The sequence below is a fragment of the Urocitellus parryii genome, chromosome 7 (assembly GCF_045843805.1).
Source record: "Urocitellus parryii isolate mUroPar1 chromosome 7, mUroPar1.hap1, whole genome shotgun sequence".
In the NCBI taxonomy this organism is placed as follows: domain Eukaryota; kingdom Metazoa; phylum Chordata; class Mammalia; order Rodentia; family Sciuridae; genus Urocitellus; species Urocitellus parryii.
In genome coordinates, this window is record NC_135537.1 from 101664996 (window position 1) to 101685238 (window position 20243).

General features: G+C 53.3%; 1 pseudogene; it reads left to right on the forward strand.

The window, feature by feature from the left end:
* Positions 1 to 20024, forward strand: part of LOC144256080 (endothelin-converting enzyme 1-like) — a 39918-nt pseudogene extending 19894 nt beyond the window's left edge.
* Positions 20025 to 20243: the final 219 nt, after the last annotated feature.

A 20243-nucleotide genomic window follows, 5' to 3' on the forward strand; every position in this document is an offset into this window, starting at 1 on the left:
GTCCTAGTCCATTAAAACTGCTGCATTAGCCAGGCGCACCTGTAATCCCAGTGGCTCGGGAGGCTGAGGCAGGAGGATAGTGAGTTCAAAGCCAGCCTCAGCAAAAATCAAGGTGCTAAGCAACTCAGTGAGACCCTGTCTCTAAAGAAAATAAAAAATAGGGCTGGGGGTGTGGCTCAGTGGTTGAGCACCCTGAGTTTAATTCCCCAGCACCAACCAACCAACCAAACAAACAAAACTTCCACATCCATGGAGATGGATCTCGGCACCTGCGTCTCAGGAGTTCACTAAAGCAAGACACTGAAATGTGGATGTCCTGCTGTCAGCACAAGCCTCTTTATCTCCGAGTTGTGAGAATTGCCCTGTCAGGACTCTGCTCTCCCGGAACGAGCAGGTTTGTGATGAGTAGTAGGGTTTTCCCCACCTGATGCCTCACCCTGCACCAGGGATCCCCCACCTCAGTTCATAAAGCTCTCGTGAGCCCTGTAACTGGTGACATTCAGTAAACTAACCCACTTTCCCAGGGTCTTTGCCGCCAGGCCATGCATTCAGGTGACCCTGATTGTGGGACCCAGTTTGAAGGACTCATCACACACCTCTGAATTCTGTGGCCACAGAAATGTAGAGATTGGCCTGAGGGTCTCCTGCCAGGGAGATGGGAGGCTCCGGGCCACGGGGGAGGCCAGGCTGAGAGGCCTGAGGCAGTCAGCTCTGGGGGCAGGGTCACTGACCCCATCTTAGGGAAAGGATAGACAGTGCCCAGAGCTGGTTCCTGCTGGGAACTCTGATCTAGGCCTCCTCACTCCCAGCTCAATGTCACCAGCTCATGTCACCCAGCTCATGTTGCAGGGCTGCGCTGGCGCCTGCCGGCTTGGGGCCCACTGTGCACTTCTCTTCCCAGCCTCATGGGGGTTTGCCATCAGTGTTGGTGGGAACATTCACCCAGGGATGACGCCAGTCAGCCCCCTACTGAGAACTGGTCGATGACTTGTACCAGCACAATACCGCCTTTGGGAGCTGCCCCCGCCCCGTCCCCAGCCTCATCTGTCCTTTGAGATGTTTGTTCCCCAATGGATTAGATGTCCACTTAAACCCAGGAGCAGGGGCTGGGGTTGTGGCTCAGTGGTAGAGCGCTTGCCTTGCACGTGTGAGGCACTGGGTTCAAGTCTCAGCACCACATATAAATAGAGGAAGGTATTATGTCCATCTACAACCAAAAAAAATTTAAAAATAAAAATAAATAAACCCAGGAACAATGGCCTTGGGGTGGAGCCCAGTGGTAAAGCCTGTGCTTAGCCTGCTCAAGGCCCTGAGTTCAATCCCCAGCACCCCGCCAAATACACCCAGAGACGAGTGCCCTGAGTTTTATTTAACCCCCACAGTAAACCATATAACCTCAGGAAAGTCACCTTCCCTGATCAGCAAACTCAGCCTCTGTGAATTGGGGGTCTTGTGACTGACTGCCTGTCCCAGCAGGCGGGGGTGGATCTTAGGTGGCTTTATGGGTACAGTTTTCCTGTATAAAGGGAATGCATTTCTCACTTCCCGTATTCGTCTTACATTTTGCCCTTTCAAGAGAATAGAGAATGGAGTTTGAAATCTGCCAGGCCCAGGGCCACTTTTGGAAGGTCTTAAGCGATGATCGTAATTTCTGGATTTGCTGGCTAAGTCAGGTGCCCATCCAAGTGATTGACATGTAGAGGTGTCTTTGCTAAGACAAGATATGCAGCCCAAAGCCTCATGTTCTGTAAAACTGCACACTAAAAATAACTGAACGTGTGGGGAATACAGGGCCAGAGCAGACACATTGCACAGCTCTGCTTGAGGAAGTGACACCAAGGGACACACGCCAGCATTGAAGCCCGAATCTCTATGTGTTTGCACTTAAGCCGGGCCGCTCAGGCCAGCGTCAGACTCACAGAGACAGGTGGGGGTGGGAAGTGGAAAGCACAGAGTTCAAGTCTTGCAAAAGTCATCTGCAGCTGGGTGAGCCACATCCCCAGCCCTTTTTATTTTTCATTTTGAGACAGGGTCCCGCTAGGTTGCTGAGGCTGGCCTTGATTTGAGATCCTCCTGCCTCAGCCTCCTGGGTTTCTGGGATTACAAATGTGCAGCATATTTTACCACAATTTATTTTTAAAATGTTGTAGTACTTCATAACAAAAATCTGCAACCTCAAGAGGGATAGCTCGCATGGCTGGAGGCTGCTGCTGCAGGAGATGCTGGCCGTGATGTGGAGGTGTTGGGGGAGACACCTCTGAGCAGGGCACCTTGGGGTGCCAAAGGGAAAGTGAGATCTGTTGGGAGCTGATAGTTATGAAAAGCCAAGTGTCTCTTTGGAAAGCCCTGGGTACAGGTTCTCATTTTAGGTCCTTAAAACAGAGCTGCTGGGGCTGAGGTTGTGGTTCAGTGGTGGAGCGCTCTCCTAACGCGGGTGAGGCAATGGATTCAATCCTCAGCACCACATAAAGATAAATAAATAAAAATAAAGGCATCATGTCCACCTAAAAAAATACTTTAAAAAAAACAGAGCTGCCGCTGGGCATGATGGTGCATGCCTACTATAATCCCAGAGGCTTGGGAGGCTGAGGCAGGAGGATCAAGAGTTCAAGGCCAGCCTCAGCAACTTAGTGAGGTCCCAAGCAACTTAGCTGCCTCAAAATAAAAAGGGCTGGGGGTGTGGCTCAGTGGTAAAGTGGCCCTGAGTTCAGACCCCAATAACTCCCCAAAACAAACAAGCACAAAGAGCCGCGGGCCTAGTGTGTGCAGGGCTGAGCTGCAGGCTTCTCCCTTCTTGCTGCAGTCATCACCGACTTTGCTGTCCCAACTCCCCCCTCGGCAGCCTCACCTGTGGACTACAGTTTACCCCACAACGCTGGCCCTCCTGAATGTTGGATCCTCTGCAGCAGACTGCTGCTGCTGACACCCTTGTTGAGTGGGACAGTTCTGGCTTCTGTGTGTGACCCTCCCAGTTACCAGATATACGGGACTCATTGTCATGATGATCCCAGTTTTTCACATGAGGTGCTGAGGCACAGATGGGCACATTAACTTATTAAAGGTTGCACAGCTCATAAGCAAGAAAGCTACACCAGGAAAGCTACCTAGCCCATCTCCTGATTCTTAATTGTTAGGGGTCTGAAGCTCCATGTCTTCCTCTGTAAATGGGGATAATTGTGGCCACTGCTTGGTCAGTTGGGCAGTGGCACATGCCGCATGGGAAGGGCATGGTGATGGTGGTGGCTGCTGTGCCTGCTGCTGCAGCCTCTCATCCCACCCTGGTTCCGCTTCAGATGAGGTTTGCCTCTGGCTCCTGGGGACGCTGTCCACAGCAGTGCTCACCAGCCAGCCAGCCTCTGCCTGGAGCTCCATCTGCACCGTGGTCCCAGGGCAGAGGCACAATGATGCCTTCCGAGGGACACCCAAAGACGGGGCTGAGGAGAAGCCACCCTCCAGCCTCACGCTGTCCCCTTCCCTTGCAGACCTTGGCACCAGCCATCAACTGGCTGCCCTTCCTCAATGCCATCTTCCACCCCGTGGAGATCAACGCGTCGGAGCCCATTGTGGTCTATGACAAGGACTACCTGGAGCAGGTGTCTGCCCTCATCAACGCCACGGACAGATGGTGAGGCCGGCAGCCCTGCTGGGCAGGAGGGGCAGGGTTCCGCACCCTGGTGGGCTTCCCCGAGAGGCAGCAGAGGTTGCTGGTCCCCTGGGCAGCTTCAAATCCTGCTGCCCTCAGCCATCTGTGTAGCTTTGGGCATGTCCCTTGTCCTTTGTCAGGGTCATACTGTCACCCATAAGATGGAGATGCAGATAGCACCTACCAAGCAGGGGATTCGTGAGAATCACACAAAATGATTCATGTTTTAACACGTTCCTGGCATGGAACAGGACGCTGCCAATACCACCCATAATTTTTTTGGTTAATACTTACAGTTTTTTTTATTTTATTTTATTTTTTTTATTTCAAAGGCTTATAGAAATGTTGAAAAATACAGAAAATAGGAAAAATGTAAAATTATTCAAAATACTACTCTTGGTCATTTTGGGGGGTGTTTGTTTGTGTGCATATCAGGGAGAGAAGGTGTGAGGGAAGAGAGGTTTCCAATCCATAGTTCTTCCTCCTCCTTAATGTTACTAGATGGATAATCTACTTTTCCCTTGACTTTTCATTTTTATTTTAGTAGTAGGAGTACTGAGGATTGAACCCAGGGGCACTTAACCACCGAGCCATATCCCCAAACTTTTTGTATTTTATTTAGAGACAGGGTCTCACTGAGTTGCTTAGGGCCTTGCTGTTGCTGAGGCTGGCTTTGAACTCACTGTCCTCCTGCCTTAACCTCCCGAGCCACTGGGATTACAGACATGCACCACTGCTCCAAGCCTTGCCTTGACTTTCATTATAAATATTTCCCAGTGCCATCCCAAACCCTCTGTGAGGATCATTTTTATAGTTGCATAGAATTCCATCAACTGTACATGCAATATTTGCCATACCCTCCCCCGTAGTCAGACTTTCAGGGTGATTCTGGTTGAGGCTAGATGTTGAATATAGTGAACTTCTTTGTACTAAGGTAACATCTTTGCAAACTTGACTCAGCATGGTCAGTTGGTCAGCCACAGATAGGTTCCCTGTGCCCTGTGGGTGGAACATGGGAATTGTCTTCATGAAACCTGGCTGGCCAGAGCTTCCTTTCCTGCCCCTGCTGCTCTAAGGCCTCTACTTCCTGTCTGGCCTTCAGCAGGGAATGGCAGCCTCCTCCCCACTGTAGCATACACCACCAGGCAAGTCTCTAGGCAGGGGCTTCACAGCTTCAGACACAAAGCAGCTAAGCAGCAGCATGTATTGAGCACTGCTGGTATGCAAGTGATTGCACCGGACACTGGGGGGTTCTAGGCGGAGCCCCAGGCATTCCTCGGAGAGTTACATTCCATGTGCTTGGAAGGCAGCCACCAACCGAGCCCCAGGTAGGCTAGGAAGGAGGTCTGGGTGAGGCTGTTCGGGAGCCCCGGGCATTTCTGAGCCAGCGTCCTCTTCCCCAGCCTGCTGAACAACTACATGATCTGGAACCTGGTGCGGAAAACGAGCTCCTTCCTCGACCAGTGCTTTCAGGACGCCGACGAGAAGTTCATGGAAGTCATGTATGGGACCAAGAAGGTGAGCTGCAACAGTGATTCCTGGGTTCATGCTGAGCACCTACTGTGTGCTCTGCCCTGGGGCTGGTAAGACCACTGTACCCTCAGGGCTGTGGCATTTACGAGGGTTGAGTCTAGGAGGAGAATGAAGAGGCCACTGAGGGTCCATCTGGGGTCATGGGAACACTGATGGGGACTTAGGCCCTCAGGATGGGCAGAGGCTTCTGGAAGGAGGTGGTTATGCCAAGCCAAAGCACAAAGAGGAGTCTTAACAACTCAGCTGGTTTGCAGAGAAGGTAGTTTCTGTTCTGTCCCTCCAGCTGCTTCCCCGTGGAGATGTCAGTGCTCTCCTTATGTAACTGTGACTCTAAAGGTGGGGACTTCTTCCCCAGAAGCATCAAACACCTGCTCACGAGGGTTCCCTGATTCTTATCCTCCCTGTTTGTGGTCAGGGGAATCCAGTCCAGATCCAGGTTCTCTCAGGGAGCAGGAGTCCCAGGCCCCAGACCCAGTAGGCTCCACCCATCTTAAGTGCCCCCAAACCTCTGCGGCTCCTTTTGTAAGAGGCTTCCAGGCCTCCCTCCCTCCCTCTCGCCCGAGAAGCTGATGCCAAGAATTCTGATGCCAAGAATGAGGCCTCCCCATCTCATTTACGCATCCAACAAACAGTTACTCCTGCACTGTCACCGTGGGCCAGGCCCCAAGCCCAGTGTGGGAATACCAAGATGGGTGGGATGGATATGTGCCCAGGAGCCCTGCCTGCCTGGGAGGTGCCAGGGATGACCTGCCCTCATGTACCTAAGGCTCAGAGAATGGCTGGGAGTGCCCCGGCTGCAGAGCAGGGGAGGCTGGGCAGAGATTTGAATGGGAGGTTCTGCTTCTTACCACACAGCCTTGGGCGGGTCACATAAATGGGGCAGGGACTCAGTCTTCCCGTCTGTGAAAAGGTGATCCCTGGGCTCCATTTCCTCAGGCCGTAAAGTCGGTTCCAAAGGCGGAAGCTTCTGCTGCATGCCTGGCCGGCTGTCCCCGTGCTACCTGCCTACAATCCGCAGATCTTGGTGGGGAGGAGGGACCCCTCTCCACTCCCTGCTGGTGCTCCTTGGGTTAGGGTGAAGAGGCTACACGTCACACAGCCTCCTCAGGGGCCTGTTGGCCCCTCCTTTTCTGCCCGGAGGTGGCCCCCATGTCAGATGAACCTGCCTGACCCTTTGTTGTTTCAAAGAGTTTTCTCCTCATTCCAAAACCTTTGTCGTAGGCAGTCAGAGTGGCCTTTTTGCGGGAAGTCACTGGAGCCAGACTCTCTGGGCTCAAGCCCACCGCAGCACTTACTCCCTGGGTGCTCCCTTTGGGCCAGTGACTTAACCTCTCTGTGCCTCGTTCCTCTCCCTTAGTCACCCTGGAGCATTCTAGGCATGCGGCCTGCACACCCTGGGCTCTCAGGCGCTCGGTGCTGTCACGGCTGTTGACATCATTACTGCACCTCTGTCTCCTGCTGGATATTCTGGGCATTTCCACAGAGTCCTCAAGGGCAGGCCCGCCGTTGATTCAGCTCTAAATTCCTGAGACCTGGCACAGTCCCCGAGCAGAGGAGTCACTCAGGGGACAAATGTGTGTGTGTAAAGTGAATGGGCTTCTCCAGAGACGCCGGGCAGAAGACAATAAGAATCTGCCCGTGATCCAGCCGTCAGAGCCTCTGCCCAGCCTCAAAGTTGGAGACTCCCTAGCTGTGACTCACTATGTGCTCGGCCTAAGCATATCCAGGCCAAGTCGGTGTCCAGCTGTGGGCTTCCCAGTGGCTGGCAGGGTGGCGGGCAGGAGGGAGAGGAGAGCAGAAAGCAGCCATTGAAAAGGACACAGGTTGGGACAGCTAAGCAGAATCCAGGGGCTACACTTAGACTAGAATGGCCTTCCCTTCCTTCTTGACTAGAAAAAAAAAATGTTTTAAGTCATAATTTACATACAATAGAGTATTCAGTATACCTGGCCATGGTGGCACACTCTGGTAATTCCAGGGAGACCCTGTCTCAAAATAAAAATTTGAGACATAGAGTAGTTTAGTGTGGTGTTAGGGTGGCCCTGGGTTCCATCCATAGCAACCCATTAAGAAAAAAAGAAAGAAAGCCCGCCTAGCATGTGTGAAGCCCTGGGTTCAACCCCCAGCACTTAAAAACAATATGCACACACATGTGCATAGAGTGTGGGTGAAGGATACAGTTGGTTGATTTGTGACAATGAAGTCGTGCGTGTGACCACCAGCCCGGTCAGGACAAACAAGGTTTCCGTGGACCCAGTTACCCGGCATGCCCTCGGGCCCCTTCCTGAGTCTCCCCGAGGTGCTGCAGATGGGCAGCCGAGTCCTACGCTGCTTGCCTGGCCGCCTGGCTCAGTGAGTCTGTGGAATTCGTCATGTTGTGGCATCTCTGAGTAGCTGGTTCCTCCGTGCTGCCAAGTGGTATGTCTCTGTAGAAAAACACCACATTTTGTTTATCCATCTGTCTGCGGATGGGCATTTGGGTTGTTCGCAGTAGGGCTGGTGTGAAGCAGGCTGCCCCAAGCTGGTTGTCACACCTGTTCCTCAGGGTTAAGAGGACCCTGCAGCCGGACCGGTTTCCATAAGCAGGGTCATCACACCTGGTCATACACACTGTCCATGGAGGGATGGCCGGGCAGGGGGACAGCGAGGCTGAAACCCTCCCAGTGCTCTTTATCAGCCCATGTTCTGGGGAGCTGAAGCTCAAGGACCATTTCTGGTTCATACTGAGGTGTCCTGTGGGCTAGCACTGCTTGTGGGTGAGACTGAGGAAGAACCAACTTAAGCCCAGCACAGTGACACACCTGTGATCCAAGCTGCTGGGGAGGCTGAAGCAGGAGGATTGCAAATTCAAGGCCATTCTGGGCAATGAGCATTGAGAGACCCTATCTCAAAATAAAATATAAGGAAAGAGCTGGGGTTGGGGTGGGCATGCGGCTCAGTGGTGAGGCGCTTGCCTGGCATCCTTAGCACATTAAAAAAAAAGCTGACATTGAAGTTTTGTGATGTCACTGTGGCCTTCTCTCTCTAGGAGGCTGTAAATGGGGCTGGGCCCCTGGCCTTCTGGGAAGGTTGTCGTTGCTCAGGTGGACGGGCAGCTTCCCGAGTTTCTGCACCTCCAAGATTCCTTGTGTCCTCCAGGAGGCAGGACCAGGTGGAGTTGGCGGGAGCCCCGGATGGAGGACCAGGCATGTCAGAGTTCCCATCCCTGTGGCACCCCTACCCACTGTCACCTACTGGACCAGTGACTGCCCTTACTGAATTTCTGCTTCCTGTCTGTCCAGTGGTCCATCCCTGCCCGCTAGGGGTGCTCAGTGGCAGACCTTCGTGAAGTGCCAAGCACAGAGGCTGGTACTCAGGAGACAGTAGATGGTGGCCATGAGGGGTGTCTGTGCCCTAAAGTAACTTCTGTGGCCAGAAGAGGTCTGTCTCCCTGGAGTTCTGGGGGAAGCACAGGCCTCCGATGGCGCCACCTCCCAGCCAGGCCTTGGGAGAAGGAGGACTGGGCCCAGTGACCCTCTGCGCTCGTGTTTTTCAGACCTGCCTTCCTCGCTGGAAGTTTTGCGTGAGTGACATGGAAAACAACCTGGACTTTGCCCTGGGCCCCATGTTTGTCAAAGTGACCTTCGCCGAGGACAGCAAGAACATAGTAAGTACCTCCCCTGTGGACAGAGTGGGCATCGCATCTGCTGGACCATCCCCCACCCTGCCGCCAGCCTGACAGCCCACACTCTGCTCTACCCTGGGCCTTTCCTGCTCCAGGCCGCAGGATCCTGGGGCCTTCTTTAACTCAGAGGCCGTCTTCTCAGGCTGCAGGGTATGACTTACTAAATGACTTCCATGGCTGAGGGCCAGGCCAGTTTGTGTTATTTAATTTGATCTTCCCAGTGACCCCACGAGGCTACCACAGCCATCTCCACCTCCTGGGGCTGTGAAGGACCCCACCAGGTAATGTTGACCTGGAAGTGACATTTTTCTTACTCTGAGGGTGACAGAATTATTCGGGCAGGTAGAGGATCATCATGGCTGAGTGCTGGGGAGACAGCCAGCCCCCAGCTCAGATTCTGGCTCTGTCACTTGGCTGGGTGACTTGAGCGGTGTTCTCCCCTCACCTGGGACATGAAAGTAGGGCTGTCCCGTCTGCAGAGGGGTGTTAAATTGTTAAGGTGAGATTGCAATAAATCACCAAGTCGATCTTAAAGCAAGAGACAGGCCAAGGGCCAGGCTGCTAGTCCACACCCTTCCACCCCCTCCCAGGGTTCGAGCACACCTTTTGTAGTCCAAAACCATATTAACGCATAAGTGGCTGTTGCTATGACTCAAAACCATAAACAAACATCATAAGATCTAAAATCATAAGCAGTAAAGAGGGTGGGCCAAAACGACCCTAGTCGAGGACAAGTTAAAGAATGGCTACTAACATCTAGAAGTCCACCTCTGACAGGGTAGATTGTCCAAGAAAAATGGGAACTGAAGAAGGGACACTTTTATGTTGTATAAGAATTGCCATCTGTGCTACCTAACATGCTATGCTAGGCAACCGCTCGCTGATGGGTGCAGAGGCGGAGCTTTTCCACGGGAGGAGCGTTTCTTACATGATGTGGAGTCTCAGGGCAAAATGGAGTCTGTGTGGTCATTGCCCACACAGCCTGGCCATAACAAAATGAGATGCTACACGTAAAGAACACCTGGCCCAAAATAAGCTACAGTCAATGGCAGCAATTGTTTATCACATCTGCTGAGGCAGAATCTGAATCCAGGTCTGTCTGGCCCCATCCCCAAGGCTCTTGCCTTCCCCTTCCCCAGAATCTTCTATCTTTGGCCCCCCGGGTCTGCCCGTGCATCGTCACCCTCAACAGCTGCCATTTGCGCCCTGAGTGTGGCCTTTCTGAGTGCTCCTCAAATCCAGTTCTCTGGGTGTTAAAGCTCTATTCCATCAAAAAGGATCCCATCAGCCTGGGAGAGGCCATGTCTTCTGGATGGCTCCAAAAGAACACTCCACCATACTAAAGGCTCCGAAAAGTCCTGCTGCAGACCTTTCTGCTTCCCCAAGGCACATCCAAGCTCATTCGACCACAGAGACCAGTGCGCGGAAGGCCCGTCTCATCTCGCAGGATGTCCATGTTAGGAACATGGTCTGGAAGCACAGCCGTGGGCACCCTCTTAGCCCGCTCTGCAGAACCCGAGGCCTTGAACCCACCTCAGTTTGACCTCGGGTCCAGTGTCATCCTGCCTGGGGCACTGGTTGCATCCAGGGGGCCAGTGCCCAGAGCTGAGGGTGCAACATCTGTCTCCTCAGGCCAGCGAGATATTCCTGGAGATCAAGAAGGCCTTTGAGGAGAGCCTGAGCACGCTGAAGTGGATGGATGAGGACACCTGGAAGTCAGCCAAGGAGAAGGTGAGGCCGCCCAGGAGCTTGGGCACCCAGACTTCCTGCACCGGGCGAGAGCAGCAGAGAGAGAGCAGGGCTAGGAGAGGCCAGCCTGTCCCCTGGGCACGCATGGATGCTGACCTGCCTTGTGAACAGTCTAGCAGGCTGGGGGGACAGCCTGAAGCCCAGTGTCACACATCTCTTGGCTGAAGGTGGACAGGCAGGAGAGCACGCGCAAGAGAGGTGGACCAAGCCATTGTGGTGCCCGCTCCCTCCACAGCTCCCAGTTCCCCAGCGGTGGGGGATGGATCCTCAGAACCTCATCACCTGCCAAGGGTTCCAACACTTGAACTTTGGGGACACATTTGGACCATAGCAGCTTCCCTTGGGGAAGCAACATTTAATCAGAAACCCAAAAGATTAACTGGGGGCTGGGGTGGTGGCTCAGCGGTAGAGCACTCGCCTCACCTGTGTGAGGCACTGGGTTCGATCCTCAGCACCACATAAAAGTAAAAAAAGAAAAAAGATATTGTGTTCACCTATAACTAAAAAATAAATATTTTTTTAAAAAGTTAAGTTAGGCAAGGAGGGAATGTTTCCAAAAAGAGATGTGAAAGTCCTAAGTGGGGAGGTGCCTGATCCCCCGCCCCTTGACCTGACCCTGAGCCCAGAGCCCACAGAGCTGGGGCCAGCTGGCCAGCATCGCAGGTGCTCAGTTCTGTGTCCGTCCCATCTAGGCGGACGCCATCTACAACATGATAGGCTACCCCAACTTCATTATGGACCCCAAGGAACTGGACAAAGTGTTCAATGACGTGAGTGGCTTACACCCTGCCATCCCAAGTGCCCACTTGGGGAGGGGCCAAGGTGGGCAGGACGCCCAGGGCTTCTGGAGGCAGGGAGGCTGACCTGGCATCATGACAGCCATCAGTGGGAGAACGCTGGCCTCGCATCATGACTCCAACTGGTTCAACCCAAGCACTACATAAAACGGGGGGCAGGGGGGCTGGGGTTGGCTCAGTGGCAGAGTGCTTGCCTCACACACATGAGGCCCTGGGTTCGATCCTCAGAACCACATTAAATAAATAAAAAAATAAAGATATTATGTCCATCTACAACTAAAAAATTTTTAAAAAAAAGGTCTTGGGGAAGCAGATCCTAAAAGGTGCAGCACCAAATGACCCTGAGCCCAGAGCCCACAGGGCTGGGGTCAGCTGGCCAGCATCGCGGCCCTAAAACACCACAGGGTGGGTAGAAATGTGAAGCCCCTCACACCCCCGCTCCTGCTCCAGAGCGGCCACCTGTCTTCAGGGTTGTACCCCGACCTCCTCAGAGAAAACTTGGACCTCAAATTTTGACCTTGAGATGGGGATGGGAACGAGGAGGCAGCCATCCCAAATGCACGGTGACACTCCACTGAGGCAGAGGGGGATTGCTGCCTCCCTGCTGCCAGAACCTTCGGCACATCACCCCTTTAAGTGGGTTGTGATTTTGCCCCAAATGATAGTTTCCTATCTTCTCATGAGTGAAATTTCTGAAATTCAGGCATTTTTGAAATTATAATAACCTCTCATCATGGTTCTATTTAAAACCTAAGACTATTAAAATTGCTTCTGAGAATAGGAGACTCATTCCACAGCCATGTTTCTTGAGAATAATTTCAGACACCCCAGGGTCATCATGGTGCGAGACCCAGAGTCTCCTGGAGATAGCTCAGGCAGGGCCCACAGGACAGGGGCCCGCCCCTGAGGGCCCAGTGTTTTATCGAAGCCCTTGGGTACACCGTAAAGATCTGGAGTGGACCTGGGGGAGGGCTTTGCACCTGTCAGGAGCTGAGAGGCCTTGCCCAGGGGTAGGGGCATGATAACTCCTGTCCCCTGACATTTCAGAGCTAGATTCCAGCGTGGTTCATTAAATCTGTGTTGTCCAATTTGTTAGCTACCAGCCATGGGGGGCTATTTAATTCATCAAAACTTAAGTTAATTAAAATTTAATTACACTAGCACATTTGAAATGCTCGGTAGCCACCTGTCACCAGAGTCTACCATATTGGCCAGTGTGGGTATAGAACACACGGAGAACACACCCATCGTCACAGTCCTGCAGGACAGTGATGGAGATACTTCTTGCCCAAGGGAACCACTGCCGGGGCATCCTGCAGCACTGTGACACTGTCAGGTGCCTGGAGGAGACAGTTGTTGCTGGGCCCAGCAGGTTAGAGGCCTCCAGAGGGGCGGAGCCTGCAGCTCCGAGCCCACACTCTGGCCCTGAGCCTGCCGACCCATCCCTTCAACTCGAGGGGTCTGAGTTTCTGAGTTTCCTCTGGGCATGCTCCCATCCTGTGTCTCTGCTTCTTTCTTCAGTACACGGCAGTTCCAGACCTCTATTTCGAGAACGCCATGCGATTTTTCAACTTCTCATGGAGGGTCACCGCTGACCAGCTCAGGAAAGCCCCCAACAGAGACCAGTGAGTCCCCCAGGCCCGGCCAGGAAGGCCTTGGTTCCCCACCATGGGGATGCACCCCGCTGAGCTTGCCTTCCCCACCCACTGTCAAGTGCCAGATGTAACTGTCACAGAGGCCCTCTTTTCAAATTAAGAAACCAAAAGCCACTGGGTGCGGTGGCACATGTCTGTAATCCCAGCAGCTCAAGAGGCTGAGGCAAGGGGATCACAAGTTCAAAGCCAGCCTCAGCAACGGCGAGGCGCTAAGCAACTCAGTGAGACCCTGTTTCTAAATAAAATACAAAAGAGGACTGGGGATGTGGCCCAGTGGTCAAGTGCCCCTGAGTTCAATCCCCAGAACCCTCTGCAAAAAAAGCCAGAGTAGAGCCCATCCTGGCCCCAGTCTGTGTGCCGCAGTGCCCAGCCTGTTGGCAGAGTGAACCTGGCCTCTGAGGCCGAGGAGGCCTGGCACCACATCCCAGCTTCATGGCCTCCGCATTCAGAGCCTTCATTTCATTATCTTCTAAGTAGAAGGGAAGGGAACTGGTTCTGGGGTCATTGAAGCAATCCAGTGTGGGAACTGGGGAGAGCCAGGCCCTGAGAGGAGGCCCTCCGCATGGGTGAATGTCCCATAACTCCTCACAAACAGGAGCGGTGGTTTCTCCCACTGTCTCCCTGAGAGCTGGGGAAGGTTCTAGATGGGCGCTGATAACCAAGCACATGAACACACTGCAAATCCCACTGTGCATCAGTGTCCCTTAGGGAGCAGTTTCAAAAATATTCTCCTAGGATGAGGGTGTAGCTCAGTGGTAGAGTACAGCCTAGTACTTGAGACCCTGGGTTCCCTTCCCAACACTGCCAAAAATGTGGGTGTGGGTGTGGGGGTTGCCTCCTGACGTTTTTTGTTGTTGTTGTTGTTGTTGTTGTTGTTGTTATGGTGGTGTTTGGTTGTGGGGGCTTTTGCAGCGGGGGTAGGGAGTTCCTGGGGATTGAACCCAGGAGTGCTTTATCACTGGGCTAAATTCCCAGCCCTTTTTTATTTTTTATCTTGAGACAGGGTTTGACTAAGTTGCTGAGAGCCTCACTAGGTTGCTGAAGCTGGCCTTGAACATGTGATCCTCCTGCCTCTACCTCCCAAATTGCTGGATTACAGTTGGGCACCACTGCACCTGGCCATAGCCTAACTTCTACCCCAGATCATAAGTCAGAATAATCTGGAGAAAGACCCTTCTTTTTAAAATGGTCTCCCCAGGAAAGTTAGATGTAGTCAGCCCAGTACTAGTCCCTCCATTCCTGAAACAGGATAAATCTTACCAAAAGTCAGAACGAGTCCTCTTTGCCTCTGGCGCCCTCTTGTGGGCAATGGAGGTTCAAACATCCTTTTCCTCCAAGTTTTCCATTGTCAACCAGGGTCCCCCTAACAAACAAGAAGGTAGGTGGGCCTTCACCTTCAGAATATGGCACAGACACTACTGCCAAATTACCTGGCTTTTTATATTTTAGATTAAAAATTTTCACTTAAATTTGTCTTCTAGCCAGACACAGCAGTATTCATCTACAACCCAAGCTATGCAGGTGGCTGAGGCAGAAGGAGCCAAAGTTCAAGGCCAGCCTAGGAAATTTAGCAAAGTAAAAAATAAGGGCAAGGGATGAAGCCCAGTGATAGAGCACCCCTGGGTTCAGTCCCCAAGAAAGGAAAGACTAATGCAGTGTGGAAAATCTGAACAGTCGTGGTGGTGCTCACCTGTAACCCCAGTGGCTCAGGAGGCATGGGCAGAAGTTCAAAGCCAGCCTCAGCAAAAGTGAGGTACTAAGCAACTCAGTGAGACCCTGTCTCTAAATACAATACAATATAGAGCTGGGCTGGGGCTCAGTGGTCATGTGCCCTGAGTTCAATCCCCATTAGCCTCCTTGCCCCCCCCCAAAAAAATACAATATGAAAAATCTGAAAACTTATCCATGAACTTTTCATACCCTGTACACTAAAATCATTGATCTGTCTTGCACTTTTTGGATTTTTTACATAATCATGGCCTCATGCATTGGTCCTTTGGAAAATAGCGTTTTGCTGGGCATGGTAGCACACGCCTGCAATCACAGCAGCTAAGGTGGCTGAGTCAGAGGTATCATGAGTTCAAAGCCAGCCTCAGCAACTTAGCAAGGCCCTAAGCAACTCAGCAAGACCCTGTCTCTAAATACTATATTAAAAAGGGCTGAGGATGTGGCTCAGTGGTTACACACCCTGGGTTCAGTCCCCAGTATGAAAAAATAAAACAGAAAAGAAAAAAAATTGTGGTTCCACTAAGATTTACAGATTTTCCACTCTCATATACTGCAGCCAAAAAAAATTTTTTTCACATTAGTTAACATCGTAGTTGACCTCCTGAGAAAAGTCTTAAAGTACTATCAAATTCATGATGGTCAATACAAGTTTTCCAAAATTTTAATTTTTCTTTAAAACTTTAGTTTTTTTGAAACCTCAGATTTTTATCATTGGTAATAAATGACAAAATGTGAATTATTTCCCCTGAGGTGCTAAGCTTCCCTTTTCATTTTCAAGAACATGTCTGCCTAGTTGCCCAAGTCCAAAATTCCATGGCTGGTCAGTCATCCGAAGAGGATGAGAGAGGCCTGAAGCATCACGTGGGTATTTCCCCATTGGTCACAGGGGATATTAAAGACTGGTACTTGGGGGCCGAGATTTAATGGTATTAATAGTTAGGCTACTTTTTCCTGGGTGTTGTCAATGAAAATGACTGGCTGGTTTGTTTTGGTTGGAGCACCTTCTGGGGAAGGAGAGGTGGCCACTAGGACTTGCCTGGCTCCCTGCCCAGGCGGCATCAGTGTCATCCACGGTTGCTTTTGTACCATGATGCACATCTCAACACGTGGCAGAGGCAAAGTGTCTCAATGTTATAATGAAGATAGTTTTGACATCATAAACCAGAGGATCTTGGGGACTGTCCACAGACCACACCTTAGAACAGTTTCTAGACACATTTCAAGCCTCAAAAACAACCTCAGTTCAATATCTGATGGTCCCCCTTGCTGTCTGTGAGCGCCTCGGTGTGGCACCCTCTGAGGTGACATCTCTGATTTATAGACATTCAGGTGTTTTCTAGTTTCCCCCTCAGAAACAGTGCTGCCCGATGCCCTTGTGCTGACTTGGGCCCGGGGTCAAGGAGAACCCACTGGAGTTCCACTGCGCCCACCGCCTGGGCTCTCTCGCACCTGTTGCTTGCAGGTGGAACATGACCCCGCCCATGGTGAACGCTTACTACTCGCCCACCAAGAACGAGATCGTGTTTCCTGCTGGGATCCTGCAGGCGCCCTTCTACACCCGCTCCTCGCCCAAGTAGGCCATCTCTGGTGCTGGTGCCCGGATGGGTCCCCCGCCCCTCAGCCAGCCCTGTGTCTGCAGCTGACCCTGACAGCCATCTTACTGAGCCATCTGCGCCCCGGTGGCCAGGTGACCTAGGATTGCAGCGTCGTGGGTGCAATGCGCAGCAGCCCCCATCCCCTGCCTTCCCTCCAGGGGTCTCTGGGGCCGAAAGCTCCTGCAACCGGGGAACGTGGCACAGTTGTGCAGTCAAGAGCCCCATGTGGGAAATACTGCTGTGATGGTGGCTTAGAGCAGTCACAGCCAGGGAGTTGGCGGGTGAGGGCGCTGTCTTAGAAGCTGGACTCCTGGGATGACCGTGTGGAGCTTGGGAAGAGGTGCTGGCCCATTCCCAGGCTCCGTTTGCTTTAAAGCTTAACTGCTAGTCTGTGGGAGGGGACAGTGATCCTCTAGAGTGTCCAGCACATGCATGTCACCCACAGGGCACAGCTGGCTCCCTTAGACTGCCCAGCCTCCCACTGTCTCCAGGGCTGTGTCTCACAGAGCCCCGAGAGACTCTGCTACATCTCAGGCCCAAGAAGTGAGGGCCACATGACAGGGCAGGAGCCAGAGGCCTTGCTCTCACTTTGCGTTTCTCCCTCCAGGGCCTTAAACTTTGGTGGCATTGGTGTCGTCGTGGGCCATGAGCTGACTCACGCTTTTGATGATCAAGGTACAGGTTCCTTGGGGTCCCTTCAGACAGAGCCCATCAGCTTCTTAGCCCCGCTGCCTCTGCTCCCTGGGACTTAGCTTTGGAGAGAAGGACCAGAGTCTAAACCCTGGCTCAGCCGCTTGCCAAATGCTCTCAACTCGGCAAGTTACGTCATTCTCCAAGCCTCCTTATCTGCAAAATGGGTGCAACAGATCCAGGTGGGGGTGGAGAGGATCGTGTGAAGACTATAACGAGCACCTTCTGCAGGGTGCTGGGTGCTCGGTGCAAAGTGGGAATCAGAGACGTGGAAGTCACACCCTCCTCAGCAGCTAATGTCCAGGGTCTTCCTCAACTGCCCCCTGCTTGGGGACAAGAAGGAAGTGGCAGAGACCCTGGAGACCAGGCCTGTCATGTGCTCCTGATTCTGTCAACTCCACTAGCCCCTTGCTGGCCTCCATTCCTTGGGATCCAAGGCCCTTGGCCAGTGGAGATCCACCCCGCGCCTAGAGACTTTGCACAGCTGCTCGGCCGCCTGCCTGGCCACTTTCCCCCACCCTCTCCCACTCGGTCTGGCCCGTCCTCTGGCCCTCTGATGGGCATCCTGTCCCTGTGCAGGCTGGAGGGTGGGGGTCAGACAGAGGAACCCACTTGTCACTGGGAGGGAAGAAGAGCGATAGCAGGGACAGTCCCACGGTGCCACTCCTGCGCTCCGACCACAGGGCGGGAGTATGACAAGGACGGGAGTATGACAAGGAAGGGAACCTCTGGCCCTGGTGGAAGAACTCCTCGGTGGAGGCCTTCAAGCAGCAGACGAGTGCATGGTGGAGCAGTATAGCAGCTACAGCGTGAACGGGGAGCCCGTGAACGGCCGCCACACCCTTGGGGAGAACATCGCAGACAATGGGGGCCTCAAGGCGGCCTATCGGGTAGGTATGCTCCCCCTGTGCACCTGTCCAGGTCCACATCTGTCCAGATGCCTCATCAGTAGGTCAGCGTAGAGATGCCTGGCAAACTGCAGGAGTGCTGTGCCTCAGTTTCCTCATCTGTCGGTGGGGGTGGGGAGGACGAGAGCAGTGACTGTGGATGCAGAGCCTGAGCCGGGTGCCCAAGGCCTTCTGCTCGGAGACCACCTGCCTGAGAGACCCCGGAGAGAGCCAGGTTGGGGTCCACCTGCAGAGCCGACCCCTTCTTACCTTTGAGGGGGCACCCACTGCCAGGTAGGGCAGCAGGGCCCAGGAGGACACTGAGCACAGAGCCAGTTCTGGGTTCTGATCCTAGTCTAGAGTAAGTGGCTACCATCTGAGCTCATTGGCTTGGCTCTGAGCCCCTGACCTGCACCCTCAGGTGGCCAGAGGTGAAAGCAAGTGACTCAGACACAGGTCCCGGCCCGAGAGGCAGCCTGGCAACTCACCAAGGAAAAAGGGCCAGGGGCAGGGGGTGGTGGAAGGAGTGGGAAGCAAGGGCCTCTGTCACTGAGAAATGAGCTTGATTCTATTCTGGTGACAGTGGGAGCCACTACAGGGTCAAACAGGAGACATGACCTAAATCCTTCTTTAAGGCAGGTCTGCAAGCCCGCAGCCCGTGGGTAAATCCAGCCCCAGCCTGTCCCTGTAGGTTTGGGGGACCTGGCCACACTGTGTCCACAGGTTGCCTGTGGCTACTTTTGCACTCTGAACGCAGAGGAGGATAGTTCAACAGGGACCTAGACTGTTTGCCACATGAGGAGGGGACCAGGCTTGTGTCCTCGGTTCCTCTGAGTCAGGGCGACCCGTTGGAAGCTGTTGTGTGGTTACCCAGGCAAGAGGCCGTGTGGAACAGGGGGAAGGGTAAGGAGGGTCAGATTTGGGGTGTTTGGCTTGGCTGGAAGAGTTGGGGGGCACTCTGGGTTTTGAGCCTGAGTAACTAGGAGGGTGGTGGTGCCATCGTATGGTGGCAGGTTTGGTGAGGGTACGTGTGTGTGTGACTTATTCCTTCTGTGCCATGCTGAGTTGGATGTGACCTTGGGTGTCCAGCTAAGGCAGTTGAATATCCAGATCAGGAAAGAGGCTGGCGCCAAAGTGCACATTGGAGATCCATTGGCATTGTATGGCGTTTTAGGCTTTTGGGTCAATTGCACTCCCCTTTAGGGAGGGAGCAGAGAAAGAGGAGGGATCCTCCAGGCTGAGCCGAGGCCCAGACCCCAGAAACCAGCCCCGGCCTGCACACTAGCCCCTCGCCCCTGTGTCTTGGCTGCCCTCAACCTCTGGCCTTCTCTCCTCCCAGGCTTACCAGAATTGGGTAAAGAAGAATGGGGAGGAGCAGACCTTGCCCACGCTGGGTCTCACCAATGACCAGCTCTTCTTCCTGGGGTTTGCACAGGTGAGTTCATTAGGGGAACAGGTACAGGTCCCCTCCGATCACCAGCTCCCTAACTCATCAGACCATCTTCAGGTCATTACCCTGTGAGGAGGTGAGCTTCCTGTCATTAGAGAGATTCAAGGAAGGGCCAAGAAAGAATACTAATATCCTGTATGTGGTGGAGTAGGCCCCTCCTGGTTCTGGGGTTCTAGAAACTTCTTAACATAGCCAGACACGGTAATGCATGCCTATAATCCCAGCTCCTTGGGAAGCTGAGACAGGAGGATCACAAGTTCGAGGTCAGCCTCAGCAACTTAGTAAGACCCTGTCTCAAAATAGAAAATGAAAAAGGGTTGGGATGTAGCTCAGTGAGAGAGCAGCCCTGGGTTCAGTCCCCAGAACCGGGGGAGAAAGAAATCAAGACCCACCAGGTCGGCACTTGAGTTGGCCTTCAGTTGATTCCCAGAGCTGCTTCTCCCCCTTGTTCCCTCAAAGGTCTGGTGCTCCGTCCGTACGCCCGAGAGCTCCCACGAAGGCCTCATCACCGACCCTCACAGCCCCTCCCGCTTCAGGGTCATCGGCTCCCTCTCCAATTCCAAAGAGTTCTCAGAACACTTCCACTGCCCCCTTGGGTCACCCATGAACCCTCGTCACAAATGTGAAGTCTGATAAAGGGCAGAGCACAGAGAGCCAAGACGGAGGAGAGGAAGGGGCTGAGGACGAGCCCCGAGGGGAGGCTGCCGAGTCTGCCCCTCCTTCCAGCCCCTTGGCCGCCCAGGGCCCCTTCCCCGAACTGGAGGGTTTGCAGCCGGCACTGGGCCAGGTGGGGGTCCTCCGCATACCCGAGTTGCTCCCCTGTGCAGACCGGCATCCCAGCGTGCACCAGCT